Raw genomic sequence first — 17,434 nt, 5'->3', positions numbered from 1 at the left:
AAAACTCCAAAGAGACAAGGCAAGCATCCGAACTAGACTTCAGATATGACAGATTTTAGAGTTCTCAAACAAGGAATTTAAGATAACTATGACGTCTTTCTCAGTCCACCATTTTTCATACCCTCCTCTCATTTCCCTCTACATAATCTAAAGTTCCTCCATTCTTCTCTCACCCCCACTCCCACCCTCATTATATATCATCATCCATTTATCAGGGAAAACATTCAGCCTTGTTTTTTGGGGGGATTGGCTTAGTTCACTCAGCATGATATTCTCCAGTTCCATCCATTTACCTGCTAATGCCATAATATTATTATTCTTTATGGCTGAATAATATTCCATTGTGTATATATGCCACAGTTTCTTTATCCATTCATCTGTTGAAGGGCATCTAGGTTGGTTCCACAGTCTAGCTATTGTTAGTTGAGCTGCTATAAACATCAATGTGGTTGTGTTACTGTAGTATGCTGATTTTAAATCCTTTGGGTATAAACTGAGGAGTGGGACAACTGGATCAGAAGATAGGTCCATTCCAAGTTTTCTGAGGAATCTTCACACTGCTTTCCAGAGTGGCTGCATGGCGGAATGAGACAGACATCATTACCCTATGCACATGTATGATTACATGAATGATATGAATCTACATCATGCACAACCATAAAAATGAAAAGATGTACCCTATTTGTGTACAATGAATCAAAATGCAGTCTGTAAAAATAAAAAAATTAAAAAAATAAAATAACTATGATTAATATGCTAAGGACACTAATGGAAAGAGTAAACGGTACAAGAAAAAATGAGTAAGGTAAGCAAAGGAATCACTAAGAAATAATAAGAGGAATGGGGAGAGATAAAAACTAAAATAAAAACACTATAATGGAAACAAAGGATGCCTTTGATGATCCAACAGTCTAGACACAGCCAAGGAAAGAATCAGTGACCTTGAAGATATGTCCCTAAAAACATCATCCCAAACTGAAATACAAAGAGAAAAAATATACAAGTCAGACCGGAATGTTCAAGAATGTGTGACAATTTTAAAAGGTATGAAGGGTACAATCATAGAAATGAAGAAAAATAAAAAGAGAAATATTTGAAATTGCCGTGACCAAGAGCTTTCCAAGTTAATGATAGACACCAACCTGCAAATATAGGAAGCTCGGAGAACACAAAGTAAAGATCAAAAAGTCTACACCTGAACATATCAAATGGGAGAAAATGAAAGACAAAGAGAATCTCTTGAAAAAGACAGAGGAAGGAACTTTACATGAGGAATAAAGGGACAGGAAACCTAGTAGACTTGTTATCAGAATCCAAACAAGCAAGCAAGTGGATTGAAAGAAACAATCACCACCTAGAATTCTATATGCAGCAAAATGATCCTTCAAAGTGAAGGAGAAATAAGACTTTCTAGACAAACACAAGCAAGGAACCCATTTGGCAGCAAACTGACTCTACAAAAAGTGTTAAAAGAAGATTTTCAGGGAGAAGGAATGTGGTATAGGCCAAAAACTCAGATCCCTATAAAGAAGGGAAGGTGGTGGAGAAGGCCTAAGTGACTGTAACATAAAATCTTTTATTTCAATATTCTTAACCAAGCTAGTAATTAACCATTCAAAGTAAAATCATAACAACGTGTGACCAAACAGCAGAATATCATTTGTGTTACACCTGTTCCCACAAATTTGGACTTTTAGATAATGCTTTTAATCGGTTTCCCCATCCTCACAATCATCAGTGAAAAGGCTGGATTCCATGTCTGGATTGATATATAAGAATGCAATTTGCATAAAAAGAATCAGGAAGCAGAAAGCAGACAGTTTTACTCAAATCTCCAAGGGTCCAGGCATGGAGAGGCTGGCTCAGGTCTGGTTTGCACCAAGAACTACTTGAAACAAATAAATCTTTCCATCCTTCTCTTTCTGTTTTTCTTTTTCTTTTTCTTTTGCAATGGAATTATTAGATAAAAGGTTAAATGCATTTAGGGCGAAAATGGTTCTGGGCAATTTTTATTTACACTTTTTTTCAAAAGGAAATTCCAGAGAATAAGGCAGATCTTGTCCTTACAGTTTTCTTGGATTATAAATTCCAGCTCTTCCCAGTTAAAAGTCATCTCTCATGCTCTTTAAAACTGTACACACCATAAGTACTTAATAAATGATTATTGAATTAAATTCTTAGCATTTCTGATCATCAAAAATACCCCTTTTTAATATGCACATTTTCCTGTCTATCTCTAAGAATGCTGCAATATGTCTTGACTTTTCAGATTACAAATTCCTTCCTCTTCTGACTTAAAAATATCCTGAGACTTCAAAATCATGTTGTATATTTTTAATCTTGGTTGTATAAATTTTTCAATTCTTTTAAAGTCTTATTTTCTAAAAGGTCTTAATATAAGTACTCCTGACTAGAATAATGAGCTCACAATAATTATGTAAACCTTTCTTAATTCAAGCAAGATTTTGTTTGTGCTTAGCTTAAAAATGCAAAATTATTTTGGGTGAGTACTTCTTTTTTAATTACTTTAATCCTCCTCTTTAATATGCTGTATTAAAAAATCTAGCAAATATCAGAATTAAAAATAAAGTTAACAAAAGAAAAAATTATAATAATTAGAATGATGAATTCAGAATTTATCTAGAAGCTATTTTCTTTCTTCAGCTTTATTAAGGTATAATTGACAAATAACAATTGTGTATATTTATGATATGTACTGTAATGTTTTGATATGTCTATATTGTGAAATGATTAAGTCATGCTAATCAATGTATGTAACATTTTATATATTTATTTTTTGTGGTGAGAACTTTTTTATTTTAGCAATTTTCAAAAATTCAATACTGTCAGCCATTCATATCTAGGGATTCCTCATGCACAAATTCAACCTAAGGCAGATTGAAATGTTTTTTAATGCATTTGAACTAAACATGTGCAAACTTTATATTCTTGTCTTTATTATTCCCTAAACAATGCAATATAGGAACAATTTAAATAGCATTTACATTGTTAATAATAAGCAATCTAGGGTTGATTTAAAGTATACAGGAGGATGTACATAGGTTATATGCAAATATGCATATTACATAAGAGACTTGAGCATCCAGCCATGGATTTTGGTATCCACAGGGGGCCTGGAATCAATCCCCTGAGGATACTGAAGGATGGCTGTAATTAAATACAGTTGGTTTTCAGCTATTCTGAGATTAAGATGCAAGTTCTCGGCAAATTGTCACAAATGATAGGTTATCTTTCTTTTTGAAAGTTGACTAATATTCCTAGTACACACATCACATTTTCTTTATTCATTCATCTACTGATGTACACCAGTTGTTATTGTATCTTACCTATTAAGATTAATGCTGCAATGAACATGGGATTTCAGAAGTCTCTTCAACAAACAACCTCATTCCTTTGGGAAATATACGCAGCAGTGGGATTGCTGGATTATAGGGTAATTCTATTTTTAGGGTTTTGAGGGATCCTCATTCTGCTTTCCATAATGGCTGTTCTAATATACATTCCCACCACTGTGTGCAAAGGCCCCTTTCCATCACATCCTTGCCAGTACTTGGTGTCTGCTGCTTTTTTGATCATGGCCCTTCCAGCAGGTGGGGTAATACTGTGGTTTTAATTTGCATTTCCTTATGATTAATGGGGTTGCACATTTTCCATATGACTTAACCATTTGTCTGACTTCTCCTGAGAAAGGCCTATTTGGGTATTTTGCCCCTTTTTCAATTGAATTATCTGTTTTGGCTTAGGAACCATATTTGTTAAACTCTATGGACCCCCACTTGAAAAAGGAAACAGGCAGTCCCAAGACAAAAATAGAAAAATAAAAACCTGTAAAAACTCAGTAGGTAGTCATTTCACCTGCTCTTTATACTCCTAAGATTTTTCTATGGAAGTTATTCCCTTTTTGCTCTCAATCACCTGGTTTAATACATTTGGTTAGGCTAGAGGGTAGAATTCAGGCATGCGATGGTGTGTTCCAAGGGCACAGCAATGGCACTTTAGAAACTTATCTCACGGCTAGAGCTCACAAGATTCAGTGGATCATGGCACTGTTGGCACTAGCAAAGACAGGAAGCCAAGACAGTCCCAACATGAGTGGGCTAGTCAAATAAGTTACAGAGTATGTGTATACTACAGTAACCTGCAGCCCAAAAAAGAACGTGGCACATCCACATGTCCCAATGTGATATGAATTCTAAGGTACATTTTAAGTGAATAAAGCCAACTGCAGAACACTGAGAATAATACATATTTTGCATGCTTAGAATGTTTCTATTGAGTTACGCAAAACAAGGAAGACAAGGATCAGAGAGAGAAGGGAAACAACTTACCTACCGTTGAGTAATTTTAAAACTACTAGTAAATCACAGAACACAGACAAGGAGGACTTTGGGTCTAGATTTCAAGAAGATAGACAAAATCCCCACCAATTTTGGCTAACAGTAACCATTCAAATTGCAAATTAGTGACTGATTTATTTCTGAACCTATCAGTCCAAGATCTCACCTAATCTTACTAAGAGTTTCAGCTACATGTCAATAACTTCCTCAGTTACCCATTCATTGCGCAGCTCATCCTGACTGGGGGTCTGTCTTATTCCAGGGCTTGTGTCAGGACATAGGAAAACAGCAGGAAGCAAGGACAAGGACAAGTCCCAACCTCCTTTTAGCTCAGTATTGAGCAGGAAAGACCAATCTTCCAACCAAGTGACCAGAGAAATGTTGAAGAGCCTGGGAGAGTCCTTGGAGGGAGGTGCCCTAGTCTACATGGCAGGAAGACCGCACCAAATGACAGATGAAAGAAATGCGTTCTAGGAAGAAATGGGAAGAGGGTTCCAACCACCTCAAGGTAAGAAAGAGTCCTACTTGCAGGGACTAAAAGGCCCTGGAATAGGTGAAGCATTAAGTCCAGAGGAAAAATGGGAGATCATCAGGGCTGTGGGGGGGGGCAAGGGCAAGCATTCTGGACCTCACAGTAATGACAAGGAGAACAACAGTGGGATTTTAAGGTGCACTTGTTTCCTAGGGCTGCCATAACAAATTACCAGCATCTGGATGGCTTAAAACAACCGAAATTTATTACCTCTCAGTTCAGGAAGCTAGAAGTCCACAGGCTGTGCTCCCTCCGACACCTCTAGAAGAGAGCCCTTCGTAACCTCTCTCTAGTTTCTGAAGGTTGCTGGGAAACTTTGGTATTCCTTGACTCAGAGACCCAGCTCTCCTACCTCTGCCTCTTTAGCATGCAAACTCTTCTCTGTGTGCCTGCATCTCTATGTACAAATGTTTCATAGGAGAATACCAGTCCTACTGGATTTAGGACCCACCTTGATCCACTTAACTTGATTACATCTTTATCCAGATAAAGTCAAATTCATAGGTTCCTCCTGGACATGAATTTTAGAGGGACACAATTCAATCAGGTACCAAAGGGGCATGATATGATCTGATTTGCATATTAGAAATACTGTTCAGAGGATAATGAGGGGAAAGACAAAGAGGGAACAAGAGGGAAAAATGAAGATTAACTTCACATACATCTTTATTATTTTTGAAAGAGAAGCTTGATTCTGAGGTACTAGCTGCCTGTCTTGAGCTAAAAGCTATTTCTAGGATATGCCAATCAGTCCTCACCCTGACCTATGAAGAAGATCACAGAGGGAATTTCACCTGTCCATGATCACGTAGCAGCCCTTCCAACCCAGATCTGGTAGGTTCTGGAACTCCTTCACCTTCCACCCCTCCAGCCCGAAAGCTGGAGACATTTTCAAGGCACAGAGAATCCTCTGACATGAATTTCCAGGAGGTAGAAAATACCACACACTCACACGGCGCTGTTTGCAAGCACACTTTAATATTCCTTATGCAAAGTCAGGGCAAAAGGTGAACAGTTAACACATCCTAAAGAGCAGCCGTGCTGTAACGCAAAGGAATCAGAGAGTCCCCATCACACCACGCTCTGTCCACTGGTTTAAACACCAGGTCAGAGAATGTTCTTTAAAATAAAGACCGATGTATAATCCATGCTTCACACATACAAGCCCATCGTAAAAGGAGCCTGCTTTTTATAACGTGAGGAAATTTGAAACCGTTATCTGAAAAACTCAGACACAGAAATGAATTCAGAGAAAACCAGGGCGACTGGTGCAATAGCTGGGGCTGACCACTGACGCTGATCAGAAACAGACCCCACAGCTGCCCTGTCTTCCCTGCTGAGCACCATCCTTTGTCCATCGCGAAGCTGGATTGAAATTTTAAGACAATGGAGACCAACATCCTTCTTTGCTGAGCTTAATATTCTTCAAAATGAAGAAAAAATGAATCTTGTAGATTGTAGATTTCATCACCTGTCACCAGTTAGTCACCTCCAACTCAGACCAGAGCACCTAACTCTCACTTCTTCCTTTTGTGTTCCATGTCATCACCCTGCAGTATTAAAATAGAAAAGAAGGCAGGTAGGAAAGGAGAAAGGAAGGGAGAAGTGAAGGGGAAAAAATTAAATAAATCCGAAAAAAGTAAGCATGAATTTAAAAAAAAGGAAAAGAAACAATGGCCCAATTAATTGTTCTGATATTTATTACAATATGGTTAGAATTTAAAAAAAAAAAAAAACTTCAACTCAGGTTTATAAATTATAAACTTGTTCCTAAAAATAAAGAATAAACTGTGTTTAGAAGCAATTAATAAGCAGTTTTTATCTAGGAAGTGGGTGATTTTTGTGCATGGGGGGAAAAAGGCTCTGGGCTTTGCCTCATCTCCTAGAAGCATCCCATATTCTTAGATGTGACGTTGCCTTGGTAACCACAACTTGGTGACCTCGTTATTTCAACCTAATCCTGCTTTGAAATTATAGTTGCTCCACCCTTTTGCCTGGCTAGCCTGATAACATAATCATTGTAAATGAGGATGGGAAAAAACAGCAGGATGCGGTCCCTCCGGTGACACAAGACCAGTCTCACCTTATCGTGGAAATAGACGAACAATTAACCGGCATGAATCTCAAACCCGAAAAGTGGATTTTCTTATTTTTTTTACAGTGTGTTACGCTTATTTTCAAAACCTACTGGTGGATTCAATGTAGCAGGGTATCTTGATATTACTAAATGAAAACGAAAATTTGCTATTGGTGCTAAAAAAAAAAAAAAAAAAAGCTAACTGTCAAAGGTGAAGGTGAAGTCTTTAATTATGTGTTTGTTCTGCCCAATGGCTGAATAGAGGGCAGAAATCAGAATATAATTTTTAACAAACACACTGGCAGTGTCTGGGTTTGTTTCCCAGCTTAACTTCCACTGGCTAAAGCCCCACAAATCAGTTGTCATCTTGAATTCAGGTTCCTTTCACAACAAAGGGGTCTCAAGAGACATGTTGAAATTCTGAGTGCATCAAGTACATACAGTTTAAAGGAAAAGTAATTTGCACATTTGTTTCAATTTGGATGCTTTGAGATCTCTGCTCAAAAAAGGAGGGAAAATTCCATTCTCTTTCTCATTCATTTCTTTTTCCTTTTTTTTTTAAAATTATTTTCCATTCCAAAATGACTGGGCTTATGGCAATAGGTGCAGATCTCAGATCTCAATATCATTTTCATACTATACCCAGTTCAAGCATTGAAGAACCTGGAGAGCTATGATGTGGCCATGCCTGTCGCGCTCCTGAGTGTTCCCAACTTCCTCCTCCAGGACACTCTCCTTATTTCTGACTGCCGCACATCGTTTCCCCAAAACTTGTCCTACTGTGACACTTGGAAAGGGGAGAATTATTCATATCAGTCCCCCACATTCTCTTGGTGGCAACTATCCCATTTCCTCAGTCTCACCCTGCATGCTTCCCAAGGAATAATTTTTTGGTACTATATTATTAGGTATGCTGTTGGCCTCAACATTGGGCATCAATGACAGGTGAGAGGCAAGTTCCTCATCAGAACCATTATCTAGAGAGAAACATGGGCCGCGCGTGGAGAGGCCCAAGACAGAACGTCATTTATGCTGGCATGCCCTCCTCCCAGCAAAAGAAACCACCACCCCCTCCTTCTCATCTAGCAACACTACTGGGATATCCTGTTAAGAATGTAGGGAAAGATCACAGCTTCTTGAAGAAGCTGCATAAATTAAAGCTTTACCATGGGAGTGACGTTATCAAGTCCCTTTCAAGAAGTAACTTGAAGGAGTGTGCATTTGACTTGAGAGTCTATCTTCTCTTCTTCTGGGAGTTGAGTAGAACGTAGGATTTTATAAAGTGAGAGTTCAAGATGTACAGTGGGCCATTCTAATCCCATGCTTCTCTTGCTTACTAAGGCCACAAGAAGTTCAGGTTGAGAAACCCTAGCCCAAAAAGCCAAAATCCAATTGCAAATCTGAAAGTTTCTGAGCACCAACATGTCAGCACCAGTGAAAAATTCTATATCCAACCTTGTGAAGGATGCAGTCAAAACACAGATCTGCTAAAAAGATTGCATAGAATTACCTTCAGGCTATTTGTATAAAGTGTGAATGAAACTTGAATGAATTTCCTGTTTACCCTTGAGTCTTATCCCCAAGGTGTCTCATTAGGTGTATGCAAATATTCCAAAATTTTCAAAATCTCCCAAATCTGAAACATTCTGCTTCTAAGAATTTCAGATAAGGGATACTGTAACAACAATAATACGAGGATGATAATAATAACAGCTAGCACTTTGTGAGTTCTCACACTAGAATCAGCACCATTTTACAGAGCAGAAACTGAAACAGACAATGGAATGACTTGCACACAATCCCAAAGCAGGCAGCAAGCGCTGGGGCCGGGGTTTAGATGCCACTCTGCTGCTCTGCCTCTCCACCAGATCTAACTGTAGAATGAGGACCCTGGATGGACCCCATGGGTAGACTCACCAAAACTCTCTCTGGGAAGAAAGTTCTAACTTGTGCAAGCTGTCCAAAGACATAGACTTAGACCCAAAATGAAGGGAACATAGCAAAATGCAAAAGCTCCAACCGAGTATCCTTGATCTCCCATAACAGACGTGAGTGTAAACGTTATATTCTACCGCCCTCTAAGTGTTCATCGGATGGCAATGTTTTCAGCTTGGCATTTGTAAATCACAAACAGGGAGACAGAAGCAAATTCCTTGGCAGATGCAAGCATCAGGGAAGAGGAAAGAAGGGCCATACGGCTACAAGAATGGTGGATGGATGAGGCCAAGGGACTGCTAACAGGCAAGTACCATCTCCAGGCAAAGAGCTGAGAGAGCTCAGGGGCTGTTTTGAGGACCAAATGACAACAGGCAAAAACAGAGAAAAGTGTAGGCCTTAGATCAATAAGAGGACCGAGGATAACATACAATCCTGCCCGGATTGCAGTCTCCTGGGAGAGAGGAACCATCAGTGCCCGCTTGCTGTGGAAAAGGATCCACCGAACTTCCTGATGGAGCCCAAGAAGCAGGTGAACAGGAGGCTTTAGGAACAAGGAGGCCGACCAAGGCAGCTGGCAGTGGAGAAGGGAATCTCGGAAGGGAAGGTCCAACACTGCAGGGTTCCCATAGCCAAGAATCCCAAGTCCTTTCCACAGCTGCCCCTTCCACTCTTTGCACCCACAGGACTTGAAAACAACCAAACCACCGTGCCTTTCCCACATCTCCTTGCCTCTGCCTAAAACCCCTCTCTTCTTTCCTAGAAAGTTGTCAGAATAAAAATGAAGTCACTTACGTCAAGCCCTAACAAAATAATTAAATGAAGCCAGGAGGTCACGAAGAAGGGAATCTCATGCACGGCTGGCTGGTAGCAGGAACGAACACAAAGACTCCTCCAGAACCACAGCCTTGCTCAGAAGCACTCTGCAAGGGCCCGATCTCATAACTGCTTTCCTGCAGACGGGTGCCACCCTTCAGCGGTCCTTGAACATTGTTATTCAGCCTCAGGGCCACCGGTTATTGCTGCAGAATAACGTGCCATTGTCCTCATTTGGCTTTAAAGTTTTCCCTTTACCCCCACCTCATGGAACATAGACCATGGCTTCCAGGACATGTGTGTTCTGCATTACAATGTGCCCTGCTTTTCCCAAATAAAAAATCTTTACTCTTTAAGAGAGTCAGTATCTCTCTCTCCCTCTCTTTTCCCCCATCCCCCGCACGCCTCTCTCTGTCTCTCTCTATTATTTAAAGGTTGACACCACCATTCTTCCTCTCACCCTCCTTCAGTTTGGCTGTCTCCCATTAATATTTGGGATTTCTTCATAATTGCTAAGTCCTGCAGAAACCTTCTCGGGACTCCCCCACACGGAATGCTAAGACTTGTTTCCCTTTCCAAATACCCTGTCCTTTCTCCACCTCTGTACTGTCATGGCCTCCCAACCTGTCTTGCCCACCACTTGCATCCCCCAGAAGCTAGTAAACTGGCCAGGCATAGTGGCACATGCCTGCAATCCCAGGAACTCGGGAGGCTGAGGGAGGAGCATTGCAAGTTCAAGGACAACCTCAGCAACTTTGGAAGACTCTGCCTCAAGAAATAAATAAGAAAGACTTGGAATGTGGCTCAGTGGCAAAGCACCCCTGGATTCAATCCCCAGTAAAAAAAATAAAAAAAAAAAACTTAGAAACTCCGTATAAGAGACCTTCAACAAATTCATTCATTCATTTACTCAACCACTTAACACATATTCACTAAATATATATTCTATGCAAAACATTGAGGTAAAGAAATGAATAAGTCAGATGAGGTGCCTGCCTTCATTTAGGGGGGAGGAAAAGGTATTTTTTAATCAAGTAGACAAGATGTTTACAGATTGCTGTAAGTGGTATGAAAAAAAATAAACGAAATGCTAACACAGAAGAGGAAGATCTTCCTCCCATTCTGGCTCCTGGAAGAAGCTGTCACCTGCAGCCTGGACCATGCTGTCTTCCACTGGGGGTTCACAGAGGGCTTTGCAGGCCTCGGGCACCGAGGTCTTGGGAGGCACATCAGCGAGGGGAATGGATGAGTGAACCTGAACCAGAGATCCCCCATCACAGGTGATGAGGACTGTGGCCGAGCTTCACACAGAGCTGAGATGCAATGGAGGAGAAAGTGAAGTACGTCAAGGCCGGGGAGGAGTGTTCCAGAAGGGCCCCTGGTGAAGGGGACATTGAGCATGGTATTCAGGGCACCAAGCATTCTGGGACTGACTCACCTAAGTTCAAATCTGGCCCCAGCACTTACTAGCTGCGTGACTTCAGATGCGTTCCTTAATCTCTCTGTACCTCGGTTTCCTCTTCTGTGAAATGAGAAGAATAGCAATGCCCGTCTTGCGGAGTACCTCCGAGGATTAGATCGGTTAGCATTCATAAACCACTTAGGTGACCACAACCTAAGCGCCACCTGGATTGATGACTATGATTGTTTTTCAGGATGCAAAAGAGCCAGTGTGATGAAGAAGAGAGATGGCAAAATCACTCCAGGAAGAGGAAAGACCTGTGAATGAAGGACAGAGGGGGAACTGACTCCAAGATGCCAAGCCAGCCAACGGGCTCCTCCTCCGTCCACTTACAATTGTGGGGCGAATTCACTTCCTAGAGCCGCCATATGGGTTAGAAGCATGCCAGGAGAAACAGAAGATGTGGCCTCTCTCCTCTAGGACATAGTCAGCAAGACTAAGCACACAAGAAAGGAAGACTAAACTCATAGAAAGGATCCGAGACAGCAAATATCTAGTACTGAACTCGGTGGCCAGACTCCAATGAAAATAACAAGAAAAATATGAATCATAACATCTATGTGTTTATGATGTGCCAGACACTGGGCAGACACATGATTTTCCTGCTCAAGTTCAGCCTAGGAATGTGCTTTACGTGACTGCCTCCAATGACAAAGTCTCCAGGAGATTTCAAGGAACACAGAGAGACCCACCCAACCCCCTCAGGAAGATGATAAATATGAACGAGACCTTAAAGGAGGGAAAGCATGCGAGTGGAAGAACAGGTCTAGGAGGAGCTGGGGCTGCCCAGTCCAATAGAAATATACTGTGAGCCACGAATACAAACCACATGCACGATTTTGAATTTTTTGAATTCGACTCTTTGAATGTATAACTGCGGAGCCATAATTTTAAGAAAGTAAAAAGAAATGAGAGAATTAAGTTTTAAATTTTATTTTGTCATCCAATATTTACCACATATTATCATTTCCATGTGTGACCAGTACCAAAAAATTATTAATGAGACATATAACAGTATTTTCATTGTTCTTTGATACCTGGGATGTATTTTCCACTTAAAGCACATACCAGTTCCAACTAGCTACATTCAAGTGCACAGTTGTCACACACAGTAGCAGAGGTCAAGAATGGGCATTACTGACATCTTGCTAAACTTCAGTCACTGCTTTATTTCAACTTTCCAACCATCTCCTTAGGGAAATACCATTATTATCCCTATTTTACAAAGGAGGACACTGGCATGTGAAGAGGTTAAGTCAATAGTCAAATAAGTGGGTTGAAATAGAATTTAAGGCCAGGTGTGGCGGCATAGCCTGTAATCCCAGCGTTTGGGAGGCTGAGGCAGGAGATTCCTGAGTTCAAAGCCAGTCTCAGCAACTCAGTGAGGCCCTAAGCAACTTAGGGAGACCTATCTCTAAATAAAATATAAAAAAGGGACTGGGTGTGACTCAGTGGTTGCCCCTAGATTCGAATCCCTGGGAAGGAAGGAAGGAAGGAAGGAAGGAAGGAAGGAAGGAAGGAAGGAAGGGAGGGAGGGAGGGAGGGAGGGAGGGAGGGAGGGAGGGAGGGAGGGAGGGGAGGAAGGAGGAGAGGGGAGGGGAGGGGAGGGGAGGGAGGAGAAATAGAATTTAAGCCCAGTCCCACCAACTTCAAGCTGGAACATGCTTCTCACACTAGAATAATCTCAAATTCCCCAGGGGACTGTCACTAGAAAACAAAGTGATGTCTGCGCAGGAAGAACCCACGAAGATCCTGGGGTGTCCTAAGTAGATTCCTCCTCATACCAGAGGTCCCTCCTGGGGTGGCCTCCTAGGTCTGGAGTGGGCACAGGTAAGCAACCAAACAGGTGCACAAACCCTCCCTTCCCAGCTCCATAGAAGCCCAAGGTCTGTGAGCTGCTCCCCAACAACAGAACTGCAGAAGGGTCTTCCGGGAGGCCGGGAAGGGCGCCTGCGCTCCATCACTAGTAACTCGAGCTGCAGGGAAGCCAGCACCAGGAGACACGTCGCTGGCCGCCCCCAGGCAGCCGGGCAGGGCTGCTTCCACCCTCCGCGGGCTCTGTTTGGTAGTCAATTACAGTTTCTAAAACTATTAAGAGAGGAAGGGGAGAGCACAAACAGAATTAACAGTCACTTAGGATCTGAAAAGGGACAGCGGGAGCTGGAAATCGGTCTCCATTAAGATGCTTTCCCCACGCTCCTCGGGTCCCCGAGCCACGGGATCGGAGGAAAAGGATGTTTATACAGGAATTCTGGCAGAAAAGGCGCTTTTCCTTGCGCCCCAGGCAAGAAGATCGAGCCGCTTTCTGCAGTCTGACCGGCGCTGGCTGAGCATGCGCCCCTTTCCCCGGTGTGGGAAGATGCTGGGCTTTTAGATTTCTGTTTTATTTTGTTTGTTTCTTGTTCAGTGATCCCTCCCTGAATTCTGCAGGGACTTCCCAGCCTGCCCCCACCTCCCACCTCCCACCTCCCACCTCCACCATCAGCCAAGCCCACCAGGAAAACTGCCAAGGGAGCCGCGCAGCAGCGATCCCGTGGGAATTCTTCCACGCTCTGCCTCTGACGACTGCAGAGCCTTGGGGACAAAGGTGTACCCAGCCCGAAGCGTGTGTCAATGCCGCCCGGCTTAACTTTGCAGGACCAGCTTCTCAAGTCCAGGAATGGCCAGGCCACATTACGTAGCCACTTGAGTTGGAGTCAAAAAGGAGCCAGCTGTGCCCCCAGGACCGCGGTCTCCTCCTCTCTTTCCTTTTGGGGTGGGTGCGGGGGCCTTGGCCCAGTTTGGAACACAGTCTCTGGCACGCGCGTATGGTCCTCGCCCAACACTAATGATGCAATCAAGTGTTCTGGCAAATTTTGGAGCTTAAGGGAGAGACAAAAAGAAAATTTCGTAAACCACCCCCAGAATCCATTCGCTGAGGAACTCGTTACTGCCCTCACCAGCCAATCTCTTAGATCGCTAGCGACTCCAAGTGGTCAATTTAAAATAAGGTGTTTTTTTTTTTCCTCTTCTTTTTTCCCACCCTTCAGAAAAGAAACATACACTTAAAAGATTTTGCTCCCAAATCCTTATAGATTTAAAAACTGCGAAACTGGAAGAACTGTTAATGCCACCTGAACCAACCCCCTCATTTTATAGGAAGCAGAGGTTCAGAGAGGGAAAAGGATTTCAAAGGTCACACAGTATGTTAGAGTCAAGTTTAGAAAGCAACATAAGGAATGCCTCTAAAAGAATCTGAGATACAAGATTTTGGTTCCTTAATGGAATGGGGGAAAGGCTTCTGTTTCTCCAGACCACACGAGAAATACTGCTGTTGCTGAAGAATCACTGCAGTGAGACTGTGTTTTTAAACAGTTCCACTCTGTGCAATTGATGGAGTTTTTTCCCTCTGCTGTGCCTAAAACTGAGCAGGACACATTAAACTGGGTCATGGAAAGTGAGGTCAGCATAAGCAAGAGGCAGGTGGTGGTATTTGTCTAATATGGATTAAATGCTTAGTCCCAAAGCCTGACCCTGAGTAAAGGAAGAGTTTGGGTTTGGTTTCTACTTTCACGACAGCCCTGCAGAACAGACATTGTTCCCACTTCACAAATGAAAAAACTGAGGCTCAGGGTCAGGAACCGACTTGCCCATGATCAGGCAGAGCCAACTAGCTGTGAGATATATTTACGTATGCCTCATGTGTCCATCCATTAACTGGAGTAATAAAGTCTGCCTGTAAAATCAGAAAATATTAGTGTTAGAAAGGGTCCTCCGCAGGGCCTTCTTTCAAAAAATGGCTGACCCCTTTATAGAAAAGACAAAAGTGAATGTCATAAATTTATCCATGGGTTCCATACCTGCAGATTCAAAGAAAGTTGCATTGAAAATATATGGAAAAAGACTGCATCTGCACTGAGCATGTGCAGACATCTTTCTTTGTCATTATTTCCTAGACAAGATAGTATACAAATGATTTACATATCATTTACATATTAGATATTATAAGTAGTCTAGAGATTATTTAAAATACAGCACAGGTTATATGCAAATACTACCCATCTTATACAAGAGACCTGAGCATCTCTGGGTTTGGGTATCCACAGGGGTCCTGGAATCAATCCCCCATGGATACCCAGGGACAACTGCATACAATAAAGTCTATCAAAAAGAACATGTTTGCCATTGGGACCATTTCCAGATCTGAAGCTAGGAGCCCCACATGGTTTTTGCAATTTTATGTCCAATTGAGTACCCAAGTTATTTCTATGTTGTGTTTTGTTTACTCCGTGACATGAAATGCCAAATTTACTTTACCCAAGTTAAAAGTTTATTTCGGCTGGACGGCCAATGGTGCTGTAACTGCTACTGTTCAAATCGTGCTGTCCTTCTAAGCACAGACCCTCTTCCCCTTCAAAGAGGTGGTAACAGATGCTTCATCCAAAGTCTGCTCAAGAGCCAGCCCAGGCATGACCACCTGGTCTCCATGATGTTTAAACATGATGTTCCAGATGCATGTGTGTGTGTGTGTGTGTGTGTGTGTGTGTGTGTGTGTGTTGTTAATTACTGCCACTACCAAAGTAGCTTTAAATTAGGTGCAGCTGACCTTAAAATCATTTGTGTAACCCAAGTACCACCACAGAATTCAAGTTTCAGCGGGAGGAAGGGAGATATGAAAATCACTGTCTCCTTCAGACTGGTACCAGGAAATCCTACTCTCCCTAAAACAGAAACCCTCCCAGGTTTTACTTCAGCTCAAGTCCTCCCTTCACCCCCACTCCCAATGCAAGTGTCACCCTTGCCTGAGGTGCCACTAGCAGTTGGAACTGTCTCCTGCAGGACACTGCCCCCTCTTGGCAGCTCTGTCTAGTGAGTGAAAAGAAGACCCTTTGCTCGCCACCCAGGGCACCAGGAGATCATCTGGAATTTTCCCAAAGCTGTTCCTAAAATCACTGCAGGAGAATAGAAGGTAAAGGAACACAGGGGGAGAAACTTAGCCTCAGTCTAATTTACAAACTATGGCGTTCTGGTTGCAACCTTACCAGTAGTAATTCTCTCTAGAGCTGGCAAATCCCATCCTGTTCCAGGAGGGGTCTCAGGAGAAAAACACTTCATGTAATTTGTCACACCCTACTAAAAAGCAAGTGGGCACCATGCTTCGAAGACTCCTATCCTTTGACCCCATAATTCCACTTAGCAATTCACCTAATAATCAAACAGCACAGGCAGTAATTTATAACGTAAAAAACTTTTTGGAAACAAATTGTGCCACAACAGGGTTTATGATGTAACCATAAAATGGAAGATTCTGGAATCATTAAAAATGATGTTTCAAAGCAGTTTTAATGACACTAAGTGAAAAGGGTTTTTAATGACTTAAGATGAAAAAATGTGCAAAACGGATACACATTCTGATCATGTGTGGAGAGAAGAAGGGGAAAGGACCCACCAAAGTGTTCCCAGTCTGAATGGGGGTTCTCTTTCCTACTTACATGTTGCTTTCTTTATACAATGAGCTGGAATTGATTTGTAACCATAAGTTAATTTTAATCTCAGAATAAAATAAAGTGGCTTGTTCTCTTGTGATATTGACGCTGTTGCCCAAAGGCTGATACGCATTCCCAGGCCACATCCTCTTCACTCTGCCCTGTTCCCCTCTTGCTCTGTCTTTCTGTCTCCTGCTCCACCTGCCTCACTCCTACTCCTCCTTTGTTTCTCCATCCAGAGATGCACATTCATGACCCAGCCCATGACATGACCCTTCAAGGGACTCACATCTGTCAGGAACTAGTTCCTCCTCTGAATTCCTTACCATCCAACTGAGCAACCCAGTGAAAATCCACAGTCCCTGATATCTGAGGATGCTTTCCTCCCCACCCCAACCCTCGTTGAAAGGCAGGGCCTGTGTACATTCAGAATCCACTTAACTAGTACTTATTGAGTATCTACTGTGTGCCAGGTCCTCTTTTGACAGGACAGAGACATGATCCCTACCTCAGGGAATGGGCGTACTTGAAAGAGCAGTAGATCATGAATAATCACACAATAAGAAGAAAATCAGGTCTGGTTAAGAGCTGTGCTCAGTGACTCCATGGCCACCCCAGATGGTTATTCTTCATATCTGGAACAGCTGGGCCATGAAGGAATGTCCAGAAGACCCCTGGACAGACGTTTAGAAAAACCCAGCTTCTTCGAGCCTCGTGCAGTGGAAGTGACTGTCAGGAGCTGTCCAGAAAGAAAGCTGCAGAAATCAGGACAGCACGCTCACCCCAGGC

Source organism: Sciurus vulgaris (assembly GCF_902686455.1).
Source record: "Sciurus vulgaris genome assembly, chromosome: 9".
Classification (NCBI taxonomy): Eukaryota; Metazoa; Chordata; class Mammalia; order Rodentia; family Sciuridae; genus Sciurus; species Sciurus vulgaris.
This window is presented reverse-complemented; position numbering follows the sequence as displayed.